The 21045-nt window shown below is 31.2% G+C and overlaps 2 pseudogenes; one reads left to right on the top strand and one right to left on the bottom strand.

Annotated features, from left to right (window-relative positions):
- Positions 1-6800: 6800 nt before the first annotated feature.
- LOC149560428 (putative ripening-related protein 6 pseudogene) lies at positions 6801-7373 on the bottom strand (annotated as a pseudogene).
- Positions 7374-20059: 12686 nt separating this feature from the next.
- LOC149560427 (putative ripening-related protein 6 pseudogene) lies at positions 20060-20653 on the top strand (annotated as a pseudogene).
- The last annotated feature ends 392 nt before the right edge of the window (positions 20654-21045 follow it).

The following is a 21045-nucleotide window of genomic DNA, read 5'->3' as shown; positions in this document are numbered from 1 at the left end:
TCATTTGAATTGAAAAAATATATTATTGGTGCTCTTGATGTCAATCCTTTTTTATCTTCCCTCATGATAAATTATAACCTTGAGTTAGTATCTCGTGTTTTCATTTTGATCAATTCTATTCAATAGATTGTACAACAAGCCTTATAGTAAAATTATAATGATATGCCGCAATTCATGATTATAAAGATAACTTGAAGTGAATGATTAAATTGTTGGATATTTGAAACTAATAAAAGGATCTTAGAAAAGACTGAACTCAACTTTTGGAAAGATCAATTAAGATATGAACCCAAATTACAAAAAAATGATGGAAGCAAACTAAAATAAAAACAAAAGATAAAAACAACCAACAAGAGAAGCAATGCATGGATTGTGTGCCAGAAAGAGAAGTGAAAATAACAAATAGGCAAATAGAAAGTCTAAACTTCAATTTTTCTTATAAAGGGATACTGATGGAGACATCAAGATATTAATGTTTAAATAACCACTTCAACTTACAAAATCTTTAAGAAGGGAACAAAAGAACTAATTGGTGGACTGATGGTGTGGAAGAAAGAGTAAGATAATAGAAGAGGAATATATTTCTACATCACATACTATGAAAAGACTATGTCAATTTTGATTGTAATAGTTTTGATATGATGCTTACAAAAAGGAAGCCACTAAACCAATAAGTAGAATAGAAGGCAGAGTGAATCAATAGAAGTTACTAATATATTGTGTTAATACCCACTCCTACTTATGGTTACTACTAGAAGACCCTTGAGACAAGGGGTCCTTCACGAAAACCTTTTTAAGTTTCTTCAAACAGTTTTTAGCCCAGTGGTCTTTCTTACCACAAACAAAAAGAGGAAAGGGGAAAGATTCAAAATCAACCTCTTGTTTCATTATTCCTTTCTTTGAGTTAATATCAATAAAGAAAGGGAGGTTCTCAAACCTACAAAGAGTAACATGGATTTTAGAAAATATAACCCTGCATATTGAAATTATGCTATAATAAATAGACATTAGCCGGCCAAAAAAAGCTTCTACACCTTTAAAAACTTTTTCATTCCAAAATTCCAAAGGTAACCCTAGGACACACACCCACACAGGAACATAGAAAAATAAAATTGTATCAAAATTCCATATCGATGCCATTATTATTTCACATTAGCCATAAGTAAGAGTACATTATTTTATGGCAGATTTATCATTAGATAAATAATCTATACAATATCCATGTTTTGATTACAATCTATTTGGGCTAATGACAAAAAACATGATCAAGAATTACTTCCAAAGACTACCTTGTTTCTTAGTGAGATAAAATTGGTTTGAAGGCTCCTAGATCCCATTTACAAGAATATTTTGAGAGGGAGATAAAACCCATGAAGGAAGAAAATTTAACACTATTTAATATTAGCCATTAAACAATTATGAAATTATAGCCTAATAAGAAAGCATACTAAGGATAAACAAAACATATAATAGGAAAAAGCCTCATGAAATATAAAATACGACCATGCATGACATTCTTAATGTAAAACACAAATGAAACCTTTCTTATTATAAAGTTGGTTGCACATGTTCAAGCTTTTCTAGCCTCATGAGAGTAGTCATATGCAAGTTTTGAGAAAAATCACTTACTTTCTTTGGTTGTCATGGGTGATATGATTTAGTACAACCAATATTCAAAGAATGTTAATTGTTTCATTTGAAATTTATTGAAATGGTAGTATATTTCAAATATTAAAATAATTGAACAATATAATAAATTCTTCTAAATTTGTTCAATGGTAAATGATAGACCTTCATTTTATTTCAGAAATATTTTATCACATTTTATTTTATTTTAAGAAAAGAAGACAATAAAGTGATAAGCCAACTAACTTTTATATATAATATTGAGAAAATATATTGTCCAAGGAATTTTTTTCTTTCATTTTTAGTAAAGTTAAAACATTCATTAATGAGTTAAAATTTAAGGGGACATATAATTGGTGAAATACAATATTTCAAAAATTGGAGAGAACTCTAGTCATCATTTGAATTGAAAAAATATATTATTGGTGCTCTTGATGTCAATCCCTTTTTATCTTCCCTCATGATAAATTATAACCTTGAGTTAGTATCTCGTGTTTTCATTCTGATCAATTCTATTCAATAGATTGTACAACAAGCCTTATAGTAAAATTATAATGATATGCCGCAATTCATGATTATAAAGATAACTTGAAGTGAATGATTAAATTGTTGGATATTTGAAACTAATAAAAGGATCTTAGAAAAGACTGAACTCAACTTTTGGAAAGATCAATTATGATATGAACCCAAATTACAAAAAAATGATGGAAGCAACCTATAATACAAACAAAAGATGGAAACAACCAACAACAGAAGCAATGCATGGATTGTGTGCAAGAAAGAGAAGTGTAAATAACAAATAGGAAAATAGAAAGTCTAAACTTCAATTTTTCTTATAAAGGGATACTGATGGAGACATCAAGATATTAATGTTTAAATACCCACTTCAACTTACAAAATCTTTAAGAAGGGAACAAAAGAACTAATTGGTGGACTGATGGTGTGGAAGAAAGAGTAAGATAATAAAAGAGGAATATATTTCTACATCACATACTATGAAAAGACTAAGTCAATTTTGATTGTAATAGTTTTGATATGATGATTACAAAAAGGAAGCTACTAAACCAATAAGTAGAATAGAAGGTAAAGTGAATCTATAGAAGTTACTAATATATTTTGTTAATACCCACTCCTACTTATGGGTACTACTAGAAGACCCTTGAGACAAGGGGTCCTTCACGAAAACCTTTTTAAGTTTCTTCAAATAGTTTTTAGCCCAGTGGTCTTTCTTACCACAAACAAAAAGAGGAAAGGGGAAAGATTCAAAATCAACCTCTTGTTTCATTATTCCTTGCTTTGAGTTAATATCAATAAAGAAAGGGAGGTTCTCAAACCTACAAAGAGTAACATGGATTTTAGAAAATATAACCCTACATATTGAAATTATGCTATAATAAATAGACATTAGCCGGCCAAAAAAAGCTTCTACACCTTTAAAAAAATTTTCATTCCAAAATTGCAAAGGTAACCCTAAGACACACACCCACACAGGAACATAGAAAAATAAAATAGTATCAAAATTCCATATTGATGCCATTATTATTTCACATTAGCCATAAGTAAGATTACATTATTTTATGTCAGATTTATCATTAGATAAATAATCTATACAATATCCATGTTTTGATTACAATCTATTTGGGCTAATGACAAAAAACATGATCAAGAATTACTTCCAAAGACTACCTTGTTTCTTAGTGAGATAAAATTGGTTTGAAGGCTCCTAGATCCCATTTACAAGAATATTTTGAGAGGGAGATAAATCCCATGAAGGAAGAAAATTTAACACTATTTAATATTAGCCATTAAACAATTATGAAATTATAGCCTAATAAGAAAGCATACTAAGGATAAACAAAACATATAATAGGAAAAAGCCTCATGAAATATAAAATATGACCATGCATGAAATTCTTAATGTAAAACACAAATGAAACTTTTTTTATTATAAAGTGTGTTGCATATGTTCAAGCTTTTCTAGCCTCATGAGAGTATTCATATGCAAGTTTTGAGAAAAATCACTTACTTTCTTTGGTTGTCATGGGTGATATGATTTAGTACAACCAATATTCAAAGAATGTTAATTGTTTCATTTGAAAGTTATTGAAATGGTAGTATATTTCAAATATTAAAATAATTGAACAATATAATAAATTCTTCTAAATTTGTTCAATGGTAAATGATAGACCTTCATTTTATTTCAGAAATATTTTATCACATTTTATTTTATTTTAAGAAAAGAAGACAATAAAGTGATAAGCCAACTAACTTTTATATATAATATTGAGAAAATATATTGTCCAAGGAATTTTTTTCTTTCATTTTTAGTAAAGTTAAAACATTCATTACTGAGTTAAAATTTAAGGGGACATATAATTGGTGAAATACAATATTTCAAAATTTTGAGAGAACTCTAGTCATCATTTGAATTGAAAAAATATATTATTGGTGCTCTTGATGTCAATCCTTTTTTATCTTCCCTTATGATAAATAATAACCTTGAGTTAGTATCTCGTGTTATCATTCTGATCAATTCTATTCAATAGATTGTACTACAAGCCTTATAGTAAAATTATAATGATATGCCGCAATTCATGATTATAAAGATAACTTGAAGTGAATGATTAAATTGTTGGATATTTGAAACTAATAAAAGGATCTTAGAAAAGACTGAACTCAACTTTTGGAAAGATCAATTAAGATATGAACCCAAATTACAAAAAAATGATGGAAGCAACCTAAAATACAAACAAAAGATGGAAACAACCAACAAGAGAAGCAATGCATGGATTGTGTGCAAGAAAGAGAAGTGCAAATAACAAATAGGCAAATAGAAAGTCTAAACTTCAATTTTTATGATAAAGGGATACTGATGGAGACATCAAGATATTAATGTTTAAATACCCACTTCAACTTACAAAATCTTAAAGAAGGGAACAAAAGAACTAATTGGTGGACTGATGGTGTGGAAGAAAGAGTAAGATAATAGAAGAGGAATATATTTCTACATCACATACTATGAAAAGACTAAGTCAATTTTGATTGTAATAGTTTTGATATGATGCTTACAAAAAGGAAGCCACTAAACCAATAAGTGGAATAGAAGGTAAAGTGAATCAATAGAAGTTACTAATATATTGTGTTAATACCCACTCCTACTTATGGGTACTACTAGAAGACCCTTGAGACAAGGGGTCCTTCACGAAAACCTTTTTAAGTTTCTTCAAACAGTTTTTAGCCCAGTGGTCTTTCTTACCACAAACAAAAAGAGGAAAGGGGAAAGATTCAAAATCAACCTCTTGTTTCATTATTCCTTGCTTTGAGTTAATATCAATAAAGAAAGGGAGGTTCTCAAACCTACAAAGAGTAACATGGATTTTAGAAAATATAACCCTGCATATTGAAATTATGCTATAATAAATAGACATTAGCCGGCCAAAAAAAGCTTCTACACCTTTAAAAACTTTTTCATTCCAAAATTGCAAAGGTAACCCTAGGACACAGGACACACACCCACACAGGAACACAAAAAAATAAAATAGTATCAAAATTCCATTTTGACACCCATTTTCAAAAAGAAAGAAATTTCACCAAACATCCAAGGCCCTCTATAAAGAACCTTGTTACAATCCTCTTTACTAGAGAATTAAAATGAAAGAAAACCCTTGGGAAGAGAAGCAATCTCAATGTGGCCTTGGAACCAAATTTTTTTTTAAACAAAAGATTTGATATCTTCAATATTGTGGTGGGAATGCTAAAACTTACCTATGAGTGTTAACTCCAAGGCCAAAATTAAAGAATCTAGGAGGGAGTCAAGAATGAAGATAGAAACCCCATTCTGACACCCAAATTTAATAGGATCTAGTAGCGAAGAAGAATTCCCAAGAAGATTGGCACAAAACAGTTTGTTGACGGGTGACACCCTTGACCCCACTAACCCAAACCCTACTTAAGACAACTTCAAAAGTGGGATCCCTAAACCATTAGATCCATCCAAAATTTCCTGAAGACCATCTGAATGGATCCCACTTATTGGATTCTTGCGAATAGAAAACTTTGTTTCAAGGAATAGGACACATACATGAATACAACTGGCATTAGGAAGATATCCCATTCCAAGAACATCTTCACCGTACAATTTACTCAGAACACCATTACCATTGTTCCCCTCTAAACCATTCAAATTTAAATTTCTATTGGAGCTTCTAGAGCCCGCCATACAAAAAAAAGAAGATTTTAGGGAACATATGATTGTTGAAATATAATGTTTCAACAATTTGAGAGAACTTTAGCTATCATTTGAATTCAAATTTTTTTTTTTTATTATTCTTAATGTCAATCTTTTTATATATTCTCCTATGAAAAATTAAAACTTTGAGTCTATATCTCATGATATCATTCTAATCATTTGATTGCAATTGAATGAGCTACAAATTTTTGACTAAAACTATAATGGTATGCCACAATATATGACTGCAAAGATAACTTTAAGTAATGATTAAATTTTTAGGTATTTAAAACTAATCAAAAGATCTTGAAAAGACTAAAGTGAACATTTGGAAGGATCAATTCATGTACCAAACTTAGAATACAAACAAGAAATAAAAACAAGCAACATAAGAAGCAATACATGGATTGCAATGGTGGAAAGACAAGAGAAACTAACAAAGAAACAAATAACAAGTCTAAACTTCAATATTTCTTATAAGGAGAAATCAATGGAGACACCAAGTTATCAAACTTCAAATACTCACTTTAACTTAGACAACTTAAAAGAAGGGAACACAAGTAATTGATGGATGGTGTGAAAGAAAGAGTATGAGAAGACAAGAGGAACATCCATAAACACTGCAGACTAAAGAAAGGTTTAGCTTGGAAAACATAAGTCAACTTCAATGATTTAACACATTTAATATAGAAATTAGTCCTCAGTGATACAAAGACAACAAATAGAGTAGAGAGTAAAGTGGATAAAGAGAAGTTATTAATGAAACGTGTGTAGGACAGGTAGGAAAGTGGATTGAGAATGAGGATGATGTGGGTGATCAGATGTGGGTGGCTTAAATATCACACACTAAGCTTGATTTCTAGACTAAAAATGTTAAACATTCAAAATTACTCAATTTTTCCAAGCCTAATTTTTAACTTAGAGTGATCTGTTTAAGAATGACCGATCAGATGAAGTGCCAGGTGATGGGCATGAGGCCGAAGTCCTTATCGCCACGATGCACGCCTAGGGCATTCCAAACACTCTCCGAGGCATCCACGATATCATCCTTGCAGGGCTTGGCGCACTCGTCTATGACAGTGGCCACCGTAGACTTCCCTCGCGCACTGATCTTCAACTTGCGGAAACAATTGGAGTTGTGATCAAAAGTGGCAGGGGGAAGAGCGACCCAATGATCGTTATTGGAATGGTAGAGACCATCACAAGCAGATGGTCCTCCACCATCTCCTCCCTTCTCGAAGCTGTTTACAGTCATCCTTCCGTGCTTCTCTTTCGCCCCTGTACACGTCATCATCATCATTATCATTACGTAGCAAATGAAGAATACCAATTTTACTTTTAATCCCCCCATTCTGATCTCCTCTTCTCTTCTCTCAGAACTCCTCACTATATGCTCACCACCCAAACGCTATGCTTCTCTAAATATGTGCCAGAGAATTATATTTCATATCGTACATTGACAGGCGTTATTTATTTTGTACATTTCCACTTCGCTAATCACAATTTTTGCCTTTTCCATTGGCCGGATTCCTGCCTTGAAAGGTTTGGTTTTAGGTAAAGAAACAATTAGACGGAGACAAAATATTCGTTAGTTTTGGTAATCATATGCTTACTTTCATACTCCAATTCAACAAATTCACATTATTGACATCGATATAATATCTAGCGTGAATCTCAAAGGAGCTAGAGAAATATTAAATCTTGATCGGTTTGGAGCCTTCGATTTCATTTTCGATAATCTTGAATATGGAGGCGTGTCTTCCTTTATTTGCTACTGCTGTTTTACGAAGATTTCTATACCTAATACGGTCTTGTAATTTGTCTTCAGATTTACAATCCTGAGATTTGGGTGAAACCTCTGAATAGACCTTGCTCAACTTTGGTTTATAGTTTCAATGTTCTTTTACTTAGAAATTAGTGGTGCATTAGAAGGGAATTTAAAAAGAATGGTGAACATTCTATAAATTAATAATCTGATGGTTTAAACATCACTTACTAAGGCTGTATTCTTAGATTAAAAGTGTTCTATAGTCAAAATTGACATACTTTTTCCAAGCTAATTTTTTTCTTAAATTTGTGATGTTTAGGAGTAGCTATTGACAACTTGTAAACGATTTTGAATTTGACCAGCTGAAGGGCATTTTTTATAAAACAAGAGTTGTTTTAGAGTTGAAATCTTTGTGTTATGTAAAAGCTTGAAAATATGCTATATAAGATGGATCAAGAATTCTATAGAAAGTATTATCATCATTTAATGACAATACTATGATTCATTTTATTTAGATTTATATTTCTAGTGGCAATTGTATTATCAATTATAGTTGGCAAAATTATCTCTTGTATACATAAGATTATATTTGTGATGAAGATGAAGAGAAAAATAACTAAATCAAATACCATGGATGAAATAATTATAAGCACATAATGACTCAACTCTCCAAATTTTCTGCCCATTCTTCCTCTTTTATCATTCTTTCAGAATCCACATTTGAATTCTATAAATTCACGCAAGATTTTCAAAGATCTAATTGAATGTAAAGGAGGATAATGTTGTTTTTCAAACTAGTGATTTTGGAAGTTTAGGAATTGGATTTGCAGCATTACTTTGAGTCAATTTATTACAAGAAAAACTTCCTCACTTAAGGGTGATTTATGGTTATGTTCAATGATAGTCATTAAAAAAGCTACCCAAAATAGAAATTTTAAATATGGCTAGATTTGATCTTGCTCTCTTTTAGAGATTTTGAACTCTTCCACGGCTTGCCAACACATAAAGGAACCAAACAAGACACAAGCTTCTTGGTTACATGGAATCAATTATTTGAAGGATCTAATAATTAGTTATTGTCATACCTTCATAAAATCTAATTATTTGTCGATATAATTGGTTGATCGATTCATTAAAATCCTACTTGGTTGCTTGAGTTTTCTTTTCAAGATATTTATGTTGTTTCTTAAAAGTAAGAAGATCTTGATAATTTACTAACAAGTTTTTATATGTTAAGAGTTTTGGAATCATTTCTCTTCATTGAGGCTAAACGAAGTTGGAGATGGTCTAGTTCTTGCTTCATCATTTGAAAGCATTTTAATTTATTCAAAACTATTTTCACAGATCCACTTCTCTAATAAGATGAATATTAATATTAAGTAGAACCAATACAAAATATAGAATGTTCTTAAGAAGCTTACATATTATATAATTAATATAGATCATTGATTTAAAAATAAATACACTAACTATTTAAGATTTAATTATTGATTCAAAATACTATAAGTTAATAAATAATAGACTTAATTAGAGAACAAAAATCAATAATCATCAATTAGTGTAGGAACAGAGGTATGTATGTATATATACACACCATCTACAAACATACACACATATAGATAGTTATCTAACATATTCAAATTAATGAAAAACAAACAAACCTTACTACCTGATTGACTTTCATTTTTTTAATGTAAATGATTAATAAAACAACTATCATATAACTATTTTATATAATATATCAGGTTTCACTAGATGCCCGCTAATTATTCTTATATGAAAAACCATCGTAGCAGTCATTATTATAATTTGAAAAATAAATCATATCTAAAATCTATTCATGATAATTATGTACTTCAAAATTTAACTCACTACTATAGAAAAGAAAAATATTAAGTAAAAAAAGTAAAGACATTTTAATGAAAACAATTTGTCTGGATGGGAAGTGACCACAAGAGGCATTAAAGATTTCTAGGCAATGGTGTAGTAGAGGAGGGATTTTTACTGGAGGGGGGTCTATATCACCCACTGGTGGCTGTAAATTTGACGATAATGATGGGCTTCTCCCTATTGTGTGCTAGAGAGGTCTTACAGGTAACCTTTTTGCTTCTCCAATGGAGAGTTCTACCCTTGTGTGTGTGGTGTTCCTACATTGGGAGCTTATTTTTTCCACATTTGCAGTGGTCTATTCTAGGCACACGGGTGGAGGGTTTCATGAATTTTTCTTTAGCACAAGATTGTCCTAGGGTTCTTATTTTTCCTCATCAAAATTTTTCATGCAAGACACTATTGTTTTCCTCACTAAAGGGTCCTGGTCCTCCTGTACTCACATTGGGAGCTTCAATGCATTTTGGGGATATTTGGGGGTTCCTTAAAAGGGTGATTTGGTGATAGTTGTCACCTCCCCCCCCTCTCTACCTTTGATGGAAAATGCATTGGACTACTATTTTTGGAATAAAATATGGTTGAGGAGGTGGTTATTGTTTGTTTGTGATGTACTCTACCTACTACAATTTCTTGAGTTGGTTGTTACCCTTACACATTGTTGGAGTTTCAAAACTACCAACCAAAAAAGTACCTAATAGTATAACCTACAGAGATTAATTGCAAACAAATGTTTACCTAGAACTAAATTCTTCATACATATAAGTAAAAATTGATTTGTTTTAAAACGTTTTCTTTATGCAACTCCATGATTTCTTCAACATACAACTCAAGAAATGATTAGTACACTATCTATTAGCATTCAGAGTATGGCCAATATTTTTGACCTAATTAATTGCCTTACAATAAATTATATTAGAAATTAACCCCAAACCCCATTCTTATGAATATCCTTCTTATGTAACTAGAAATCCTATCAATTTAATGAAGCATTTACTTAATTCCTTGAATTAAAATAAACAATAAATTGATAGACAACCTATCCTAGTTGCATTAAATTGCATAAACCTTGCTCATAAAATCTCAACATAACCAACACATAACAATGGAGACAGAATTCAGAAAAAATAGATATGGTAAAACATTCCATTTGTATTAATTCTCCTTGAAAATTATACAACACTAATGTGAAATTGAAAATACTTCAAGGTATGAAAACTTTTCATTCAATAAGCTCTTGTATTCTTAGATTTATAGAGGAATACATCACAAAATTGTACCTAAAGACTTACAAGACTAAATGCAAGATTGTCATAACACTAAAAGTCATAAAAATTTGGACCCTTTCTCTAGCCTTGGGATCTCATTTATATAGTATGAGATGCGACAAGCTTCAGGCCTAGAGAAAAAGGATAGTTGTCCTTAAGACAAAAAAGATTTTAGAAGCAAAAGCTCACTATCACAAAAAGATTTGGCTTATGTTCTCTTACTTTACAAAAGAATGTCTTTATCAATGATCCTTTTGTGTTGGGACCACTTTTGTTGTAACCATTTGTTTTTGAAATGGTTCATCTGATGATTGGTCCACTTGTAGCTTTAGTCATTCTAACTATGGGACCATCTGATTTACACTTGATCTTTCTAGTTCTGATTTGTGGAAATTGATTACAATTCATTGCTCTCCCTCCAAATCATCATAAATAGTTATGTGCACTGTTACAATTGGTTATTCTTTTTAGTTTTAATAGCTATCTCTGCTTCTATAGTTAGTTTCTCTTCTTTCCTTTCTTCTAGTGCATTAATTATCTATAACTCATTCAGGTCCACACCATCTTCATCAGTTTCTTCAAATACCAATTGATTTTCTTGAGCAAGATCTGACATCCACTTGTTGAAAAGTGAATCATGTAGCTAATTGAAGTTCAATATCTCTTGGTATTTCTTTAGGACATCTTCTCCTAATTTCTCAATTTCATCAAAATTCTTTTTGAAAGATTTAATGAAAATATGAACCAACACAACTTCCTTAGTTGTCATGGTGAACCATATGTGATCTTTTCATTTATAAAATTATTTAATCTAATGTACATCAAATCATCCAACTCCTTAGCCCATTCTTCTTTATCCTTCAATTTATCTAAAACTTTAAGTGCATGAAGAAAAAACCCAATTTTTTTACCAAGATAGTTTGAAAAACAATTGACAATTCTCCTCTCTAGCACAATTCTTAGAACGTTTTAAATCAAAACCTAAGCCTATTCCTTTCTGAATATGAATGATACTATTTGGATTGTAGTGCTTCTTATAGAAACAAAGTGTAGATAAGATAGTTTATCTTAGAGAACGATTGACTGTCCTCTTCCATACATATTTTGGGGGAAATTGGGCCTAGAAATTCATAGTAAATTTCCTACAAAACAATGATTCATCAGACATGAGTAAATTCCATTTACTTAAAGCAAAAAAGGATTCATCGTAAATGAGTGAATTCCATTTATTTAAAGCTAACAATCAATAGGAAAAAATCAAGGAGTCATCAGAAATGGAGCATGCATATCTATTGATGCTTCTACTTTCACATCAATACATGTAAAGAAATTATTTCAAACAAGTTAACTTCCTTTGAAGCCATATGGAATGTAGTGGAACTGGTGGATAAATGAAAATCTTCATTTGTAGAATAATGGATTTGTTGCTATACTAAGAAATGTCAGTTGCACTCCTTTTGTTTTTTCTAAAGATTTTTATGAAAAGAATGAAAAGGCTATTAGTAAAATAACTTTAGTCAATGAGAAAATTCAATTTCTATTTAATATCTATATAAAAATACAAAATTCTTCAACAACTTTAGATTAAGTCATTTTTTCATGTTACACAATTTCAAAGAATTCAACTAATAATGAGAAATGTTGGTGAAAACTATAGTCTCAACAATATGAAAGAGAGTTTCAAAAAGAAGATTAATAATAAACTTTGATGAAGGTTTTAAAAAAAACCTAAAGTTATTGGGAGTAGGCTTTGTGATTACAGAGAGGAAAAAAAAAACATAAAATGAACATGGACAATTAAAGTCATAGAAAGTACAAACAATATAGTTCAATATACATTGATGTGATTTGAAATATTGTCGAGAATGAGTCGATTCCCTCTAATTTTAATTTAAAGAGGTGGTTATAAAATTCCATTTGCTTCTAAAAGTTGGGGAAGCAGTAAATTATTCACTACCATTGCAATTAAGGTTAAATGGTAACATACATGTTGGTGAAATAAGGTGTAGAAAAATTTACTTCCTGTGAAATATGAGTAGAAGGAAAAAAAGCTAACGTATGTGATTTTAGTATAAGATTATAAGTAAAAATTGTATCTAAAATTTGTAAAGTTTGTAGAAAATTAGTAGATGCAGAGGAAACCTTGGTTATGAATAGAAAATAAGAAAAAAACAAATAAATCCATCCAATTTTCTACACTTTATTTTTTCTCACCTAAAGGGCTTTAAACATAATTCATGGAAAGTCATGTAACATACAGTGAGTACTAGTGCTATTGGGGAAAATATTAAAGCTTCATTTTTTGAATCTAATATATCACGTGCATCCAAATTCATTAAAAAATATAACATATTTTTTAGATGTCAAATAGATCAAACTTGTGATAGAAATATTATGTATTTATGAATTTCATTTTATCATAATATTTTTTAAATTGAATTAAGTAGAAGGAAATGTGAGACTTTTTTTATTATATCAAAAAATATGACACTGCCTCACCCGATGAATGAACTATGAAAATAACTTAATTATTTTTAATTAGAAACATATATCTGTTCATTCATTCTTTAAGGAAAAGAAATTCTTATTTGACATATGTTTCATTTCTTCAGGAGTCCCAAATTGTGAACCTAACCTTGTTAAATGCATTCACACTTTTAACCTCTAGTTATTGGTTAGGCATGCCTTGGGAAGAAATTATCTCCAGAATTTGCCACACAAATGAAAAGATATATATCTATTTTAGTTAACTAAAGACTAATTTTTTTGATGAAAATATTGCCTTTCAATTTGAGCAATAGGAATAATGTGTTACAAAATCTAAAAAATCATTGAATCATGCTCATGGGAGAATTTGTATCTCTCAATGTTGAACAACAACGAACACAAATCTTTTAGGTAGGATAAAATTGAAGGAACCATTTGAAAATTGGCTCCATCAAAAGTAATAGTAAAAGCACATTTCAGGAAGACCGCTCTAAATCGTATTCTGTGAGAAGTGCAAATAAAGAAAAAACTTACAAATTGTGATTGGAATTTGCCAATTAAATTTTAACAAAACCCTAAGAATTTGCATCCTTCGTACTACTAAAGTTTAACAAGAATTCCAACAACTTATACTTATTCCTTAGATAATGTTCACTAGATATTCTTCTTCACTAAAAATGAACAAAATTCTTGCCTAACGTATATGGAGATAGAGCATGTAAAGGGACTGAAATGAGAAAAAGATAGATGCATTCATGCCATATATGTAGTCTTGAACAACCATAAGCATCTTCAACAAGGCAAGTTTCATTATTTTTTTAAGAAATTATTTTTGGTTGATTTGATATTTGTTAACTTTTTGCAAGGTAGAATCATTCATGTTGATAGTAGTCATGTGGTAAAGCTGGGTGATTCTTGTGTGCTGACTTGCATGTTTGACACAAGTGATAGGTATCGATCAAGGAACACTTTTTTTTGTCTCTATATATCTTTCAACTCAATTTATTTTCACCAACCACTAAAATTGATTGAATGTATAGCCTTCTAGCTACTTCACCAGAGGTGGATAATAATATGACTTAGTTAGCCCAAAATCTTTAGGAGAATACGTTAATGATGTGAATTTTTGTTTCATATTTCACAGTGCAACCTAAAATATGAATGATAGAATCATTAATTCAGAATCAATGCAACTTCATGTGAGACCAAATTTTCTATAAGATTTTTTATTTTCTCATTATTGGACACCAAGGTTAGAAAATTCTTAAAGAGAAGAAATATTCAGAGCTCAAAGTACTTTTTTAAGAGTCATAAAATACTACAAATAGATTTTTTCAATGAAACAAATAGGAAAATTGAGTAAGTACCAACAATTCTAGTTAATTGAGAAATAATAGTCATAGGAAGACAATATTTTCAATATTCCTCCATGAAGGGATTTCTCAGGAAAATTAGATTACCAACAAAGTGTTGTAGAACAAATGCCACAATCTAAAAATGAATTCTCTAGGAGTAAAGAATTGATACCAAAGAACCCTAGGTTATTGGTTAGTGAGTGTTTCTATGACAATGAAAATTGGTTGAGAGATACTGAGACATCTGTTGGGGGTTTAGAGTTGTTCCATAAGTGGTTTTCAGAAAGAAAATTTGATACTACTATAAATAATGTTTTCTTTGATGGTGGCCTACTTGCAATAATTCAAAGAAATATGATCCAATAATAAGGATAGTAAAAAATTATCCAAAGTTGATTAGGGAGGTTTTCAAATTAAAAGCCCTAATCACGTAGTGCATGAGAGGAGTGATATGGAAGATTTGTAGGCAAGGTACGATGCACAAAGGATATACCTCAGAGGGGGACCATTATAGTAGCATTTTGTCAAGATTGGTTTAGTACCATTGGTAAGTGCTTCTGCCCCAAAGCCATTTTTAAAGAAACTTTTCAATCCTAGGGTTGAGGCACTATACTTCTCTCTTTGCAAAATTTTAGGAATGTATGAATAGGATCATATTGAAGGATCCATTATTCTTATTATTGCTCAAGCACTTCGATATGACATGAGCTCTATTTTTTATTTTGCTACTCTTTTAGTAGAAGAAATTCATAATGGATTAATGGGTATAGCCAAGGCTAAAGTTGATAAACCATTCTACTGGTACTCCATGTTGATGTACATATGTTTGTATAAAGGAATTATCTTATTCTCTAAATAAATTAAGTTGGAATTGGAGAAAGATGGAGAGATATTACCAATCCAACTGTGCAGTGTTGATATGATGTGAGAAGTCATAGATGCCAATTTTGTAAGATTTTATAGATAGTTTACCTCCAAGCTTATCATCTTTTTAACTAGAGACAACCCAAGAATACCTTATTCCCTACTAAAATAAATCAAACCAAAGGATTATGTTAAATTGTGTAAGGTAAGTCACAATTGGGGAGATATTATGCCATATGTAGTTTCCAATGTGTTTAGAGTATATGGCTTTCTTGGAAAATAACATGTATTTCCATATCAGGTGCCTTTAAAGGTAGGGATTTTTTAACTCCTATGGCAAATAGGATTACTAGAAGAAAGGGAGTTGATTGGTACTATGGACATCACTATAGAAGCAGAGATAGTTATTCAAACTAAAAAGAATAGCCAATTGTAACTATGGACATCACTATTCATGATGATCTAGAGGGAATGCAATGAGTTGTAATCAATTTCTAGGATGAAGTAGAAATCAGATGGTCCCATAGTTAGAATGACAACAACTATAAATAGACCAATCATCAGATGAACAATTTCGACAACAAAAGTGGTCCCAGCCCAAAAGGATCATTGATAGAGACATTCTTTTGTAAAGTAAGAGAGCATAAGCCAAATCTTTTTGTGATAGTGACCTTTTTCTTATAAAATCTTTTTGTGTTAAGGACAACTATCCTTTTTCTCTACGCCTAAAGCTTGTTGCATCTCAAATTCTATAAATGAGATCCCAAGGCTAGAAAAAGGGTCCAATTTTTTTTGACTTTTAGTGTTATGACAGTCTTGCATTCAGTCGAGTAAGTCTTTAGGTACAATTTTGTGATGTATTGCTCTATAAATCTAGAATACAGGAACATATTGAATGAGAAGCTTTCATAGCTTGAAGTATTTTCAATTTCACATTAGTGTTGTATAATTTTCAAGGAGAATTAATACACATGGAATGTTTTACCATATCTATTTTTTCTGAATTCTATCTCCATTGTTATGTCTTGGTTATATTGAGATTTTATCAACAAGGTTTATGCAATTTAATGCAACTAGGATAGGTTGTATATCAATTTATTGTTGCTTTTAATTCAAAGAATTAACTAAATGCTTCATTAAATTGATAGGATTTCTAGTTATATAAGAAGGATATTCATAAGAATGGGGTTTGGGATTAATTGCTGATATAATTGATTGTAAGGCAATTAATTAGGTTAAAATTATTGGCTATACTCTGAATGCTAATAGATAGTGCATTGATCATTTATTCAGTTGCATGTTGAAGAAATGAGGGAGTTACATAAATAAAAACTTTAAAATCAAATCAATTTTTACTTTCATGTATGAAGAATTTAGTTTTTGGTCAACACTTGTTTGCAATTAATCTATGTAGGTTATAGTTAGCTGTTGTAACTAAGAATTATCTATGAAACTAAGAAGAATTGTGACCAAAATCTTCTATAGGGGATAAGTGTAAAGAAAAATATTAGTGAATGAGTGAAGTGTGAATACGATATCAAGTACCAAGACTTTTATCCCTAAGGTGCACTTGCCTAAGCTTTGCAGAGCTTAAAGAGCAGAGAATCCTCTTATTTTGTTAAAATTGGATCAGGATATGAAGATTTATTAGTTGAATATAGTCCAGGTAGCCAACCCTTAGACCAAGATATATCCTCATAATCCTAGTAATAGGTGCTTTTTTGGTTGGTAGTTTTGAAACTCCAACAATGTGCAAGGGCAACAACCAACTCAAGAAACTGTAGTAGGTAGAGAACATTGCAACCAAACAACAACCACCTCCTCAACCATATTTTATTCCAAAAATAGTAGTTGAACACGTTTTCAATCAAAGGTAGAGAGAGGGGAACAACTATCACCAGATCACCCTTTGTAGAAACCCCCAAATATCCCCAAAAAGCATTGAAGCTCCCAATGTGAGTAGAGGAGGACATAGGACTCTTCAGTGAGGAAAATAATAGTGTCTTGCATGAAAAAGTTTGATGAGGAAAAATAAGAACCTTGGGATAATCTTGTTCCTAAGAAAAACTCATGAAACCCTCCACCGAGGTGCCTAGAATAGGCCACTACAAATGTGGAAAAAATAAGCTTCCAATGTAGGAACACCACACACACAAGAATAGAGCTCTCCATTGGAGAAGCCAAAAGGTTACAAGTAACACAACTCTAGCACACAATAGGGAGAAGCTCATCATTATCATCAAATTTAGAGTCACCAGTGGGTGATATACAAACCCACACCCACGCCCCCCCCCCCACTACCCCAATACAAATCCCTCATCTACTACACCATTTCCTAGAAACCTTTAATGCCTCTTGTGGTCACTTCCCATCCAGACACATTGTTTTCATTAAAATGTCTTTATTTTTATTACTTGATATTTTTCTTTTTTATAGTACTGAGTTAAATTTGGAAATAAATTATTACCATGAATAGATTTTAGATGTCATTTATGTTTCAAATCATAATGATGACTACTACTATAGTTTTTCATGTAAGGATAAATAGCAGGCATATGGTGAAACCTGATATATTAAATAAAATAGTTATATGATACTTGTTTTATTAATCATTTACATAAAAATAAAAGTCAATCAAGTAGCAAGGTTTGTTGTTTTTATTTAATTTGAATATAATAGATAAATATCTATATGTGTGTATGTCTATAGATGGTGTATATACATACATACATACATGTATTCCTAAACTGATTGATAATTATTGATTTGTGTTCTCTAATTAAGTCTATTATTTATTAACTTATTGTATGTTTAATCAATACTTAAATCTTAAATAGTTAGTGTATTGATTTTTAAATCAATGATCTATAATAATTATATAATATGTAAGCTTCTTAAGAACATTCTATATTTTGTATTGGTTCTACTTAATATTAATATTCATCTTATTAGAGAAGTGGATTTGTGAAAATAGTTTTGAATTAATTAGGATGCTTTCAAATGATGAAGCAAGAACTAGACCATCTCCAACTTCATTTAGCCTCAAAGAAGAGAAATGATTCCACAACTCTTAACATATAAAAATTGTTAGTAAATTATCAAGATCTTCTTACTTTTAAGAAACAACATAAATATCTTGAAAAGCAAACTCAAGCAACCAAGTAGAATTTTAATGAACCGATCAACCAATTATATCAACAAATAATCAGATTTTATGAAGGTATGACAATAACTAATTATTAGATCTTTCAAATAATTGATTCCATGTAACCAAGAAGCTTGTGTCTTGTTTGGTTCCTTTATGTGGTGGCAAGTTGTGAAAGAGTTCAAAATCTCTAAGAGAGAGCAAGATCAAATCTAGCCATATTTAAAATTTCTATTTTGTGTAGCATTTGTAATGACAATGATTAAACATAACCATAAATCACCCTTAAGTGAGGGAGTTTTTGTCTTGACTCAAAGTAATGTTGCAAATCCAATTCCTAACCTTCCAAAATTACTAGTTTGAAAAACAACATTATCCTCCTTTACATTCACTTAGATCTTTGATAATCGTGCATGACCTTGTGCGATGAGCTTTTCTAGTTTTCATTTATAGAATTCAAATTTGGATTCTAAAAGAATGATAAAAGAGGAAGAATGTGCAGAAAATTTGGAGAGATGAGTCATTATGTGCTTAGAATTATTTCATCCATGGTCTTTGATTCAGTTATGTTTCTCTTCATCTTAATCACAAATATAATCTTTTGTATACAAGAGATAATTTTGCCAACTATAATTGATAATACAATTGCCACTAGAAAAATAAATCTAAATAAAATGAATCATAATATTGTCATAAATGATGATAATACTTTCTATAGAATTCTTGATGCATCTTATATAGCATATTTTCAAGCTTTTACATAAAACGAAGATTCCAACTCTTAAACAACTCTTGTTTTGGAAAAAATACCCTTCAACTGGTCAAATTCAAAATCGTTTACAAGTTGTCAATAGCTACTCCTAAACATCATAAATTTAAGAAAAAATTTGGCTTGGAAAAAGTATGTCAATTTTGACTATAGAACACTTTTAATCTAAGAATATAGCCTTAGTGAGTGATGTTTAAACCATCAGATTATTAATATGTAGAATGTTCACATTTTTTAAAAATCCCTTCTAATGCACCACTAATTTCCAAGTAAAAGAACATTGAAACTATAAACCAAAGTTGAGCAAGGTCTATTCAGAGGTTTCACCCAAATCTCGGGATTGTAAATCTGAAGACAAATTACTAGACTATATTAGGTATAGAAATCTTCGTAAAACAGCAGTAGAAAATAAAGGAAGAGACACCTCCATATTCAAGATTATCGAAAATGAAATCGAAGACTCCAAACCAATCAAGATTTAATATTTCTCTAGCTCCTTTGAGATTCACGATAGATATTATCGATGTCAATAATGTGAATTTGTTCAATTGGAGAATGAATGTTTACTGGTTTGACGTGTAATGTGAAAGTAAGCACATGATTACCAGAACTAACGAATATTTTATCTCCATCTAATTGTTTCTTTACCTAAAACCAAACCTTTCATGGCAGGAATCCGGCCAATGGAAAAGGCAAAAATTGTGATTAGCGAAGTGGAGATGTACAAAATAAGTAACGCCAATCAATGTACGATATGAAATATAATTCTCTGGCACATATTTAGAGAAGCATAGCGTTTGGGTGGTCAGCATATAGTGAGGAGGAGTTCTGAGAGAAGAGAAGAGGAGATCAGAATGGGGGGATTGAAAGTGAAATTGGTGTTCTTCATTTGCTACGTAATGATAATGATGATGATGACGTGCACAGGGGCAAGTGAGAAGCACGGAAGGATGACTGTGAACAGCTTCGAGAAGGGAGGAGATGGCGGAGGACCATCTGCTTGTGATGGTCACTACCATTCCAACAAGGATCATTGGGTCGCTCTTCCCCCTGCCACTTTTGAACACAACTCTAATTGTTTCCGCAAGTTGAAGATCAGTGCGCGAGGGAAGTCTACGGTGGCCACTGTTATAGACGAGTGCGCCAAGCCCTGCGAGGATGATATCGTGGATGCCTCGGAGAGTGTTTGGAATGCCCTTGGCTTGCATCGTGGTGATAACGACTTCGGCCTCATGCCCATCACTTGGCAGTTCATCTGATCGGCCATTCTTAAACATTGCACTCAAGATAAAAATTAGGATTGGAATTAAGTCTACTGTGCGATGTTTAAGCGGCCTGTATCTGATCACCCCATCATCCTCATTCTCAATCCATTTTCCCACCTGTCTTGCACACGCTTCATTAATAAATTCTCTTGCTTTAGTCTGTGATGTTTATGGATGTCCCTCTTCTCTTCTCTTACTCTTTCACACCATCCGTCAATTACTTCTTGTGTTCCCTTCTTGTAGGTTGTGTAATTTAAAGCGGGTATTTGATGTTTGATACCTTGGTGTCTCTATTGATTTCTCTCTATAAGAAATATTAAAGTTTCAACTTGTTATTTGTTTATTTGTTAGTTGCTCTTGTCTTTCCTCCATGCAATTCATTCATT

This window comes from Cupressus sempervirens, chromosome 4, assembly GCF_028749045.1.
Source record: "Cupressus sempervirens isolate cs-2001-9-10 chromosome 4, ASM2874904v1, whole genome shotgun sequence".
Classification (NCBI taxonomy): Eukaryota; Viridiplantae; Streptophyta; class Pinopsida; order Cupressales; family Cupressaceae; genus Cupressus; species Cupressus sempervirens.
Note: the sequence above shows the minus strand (reverse complement) of the source record. Positions and strands in the feature narration are given on the sequence as shown.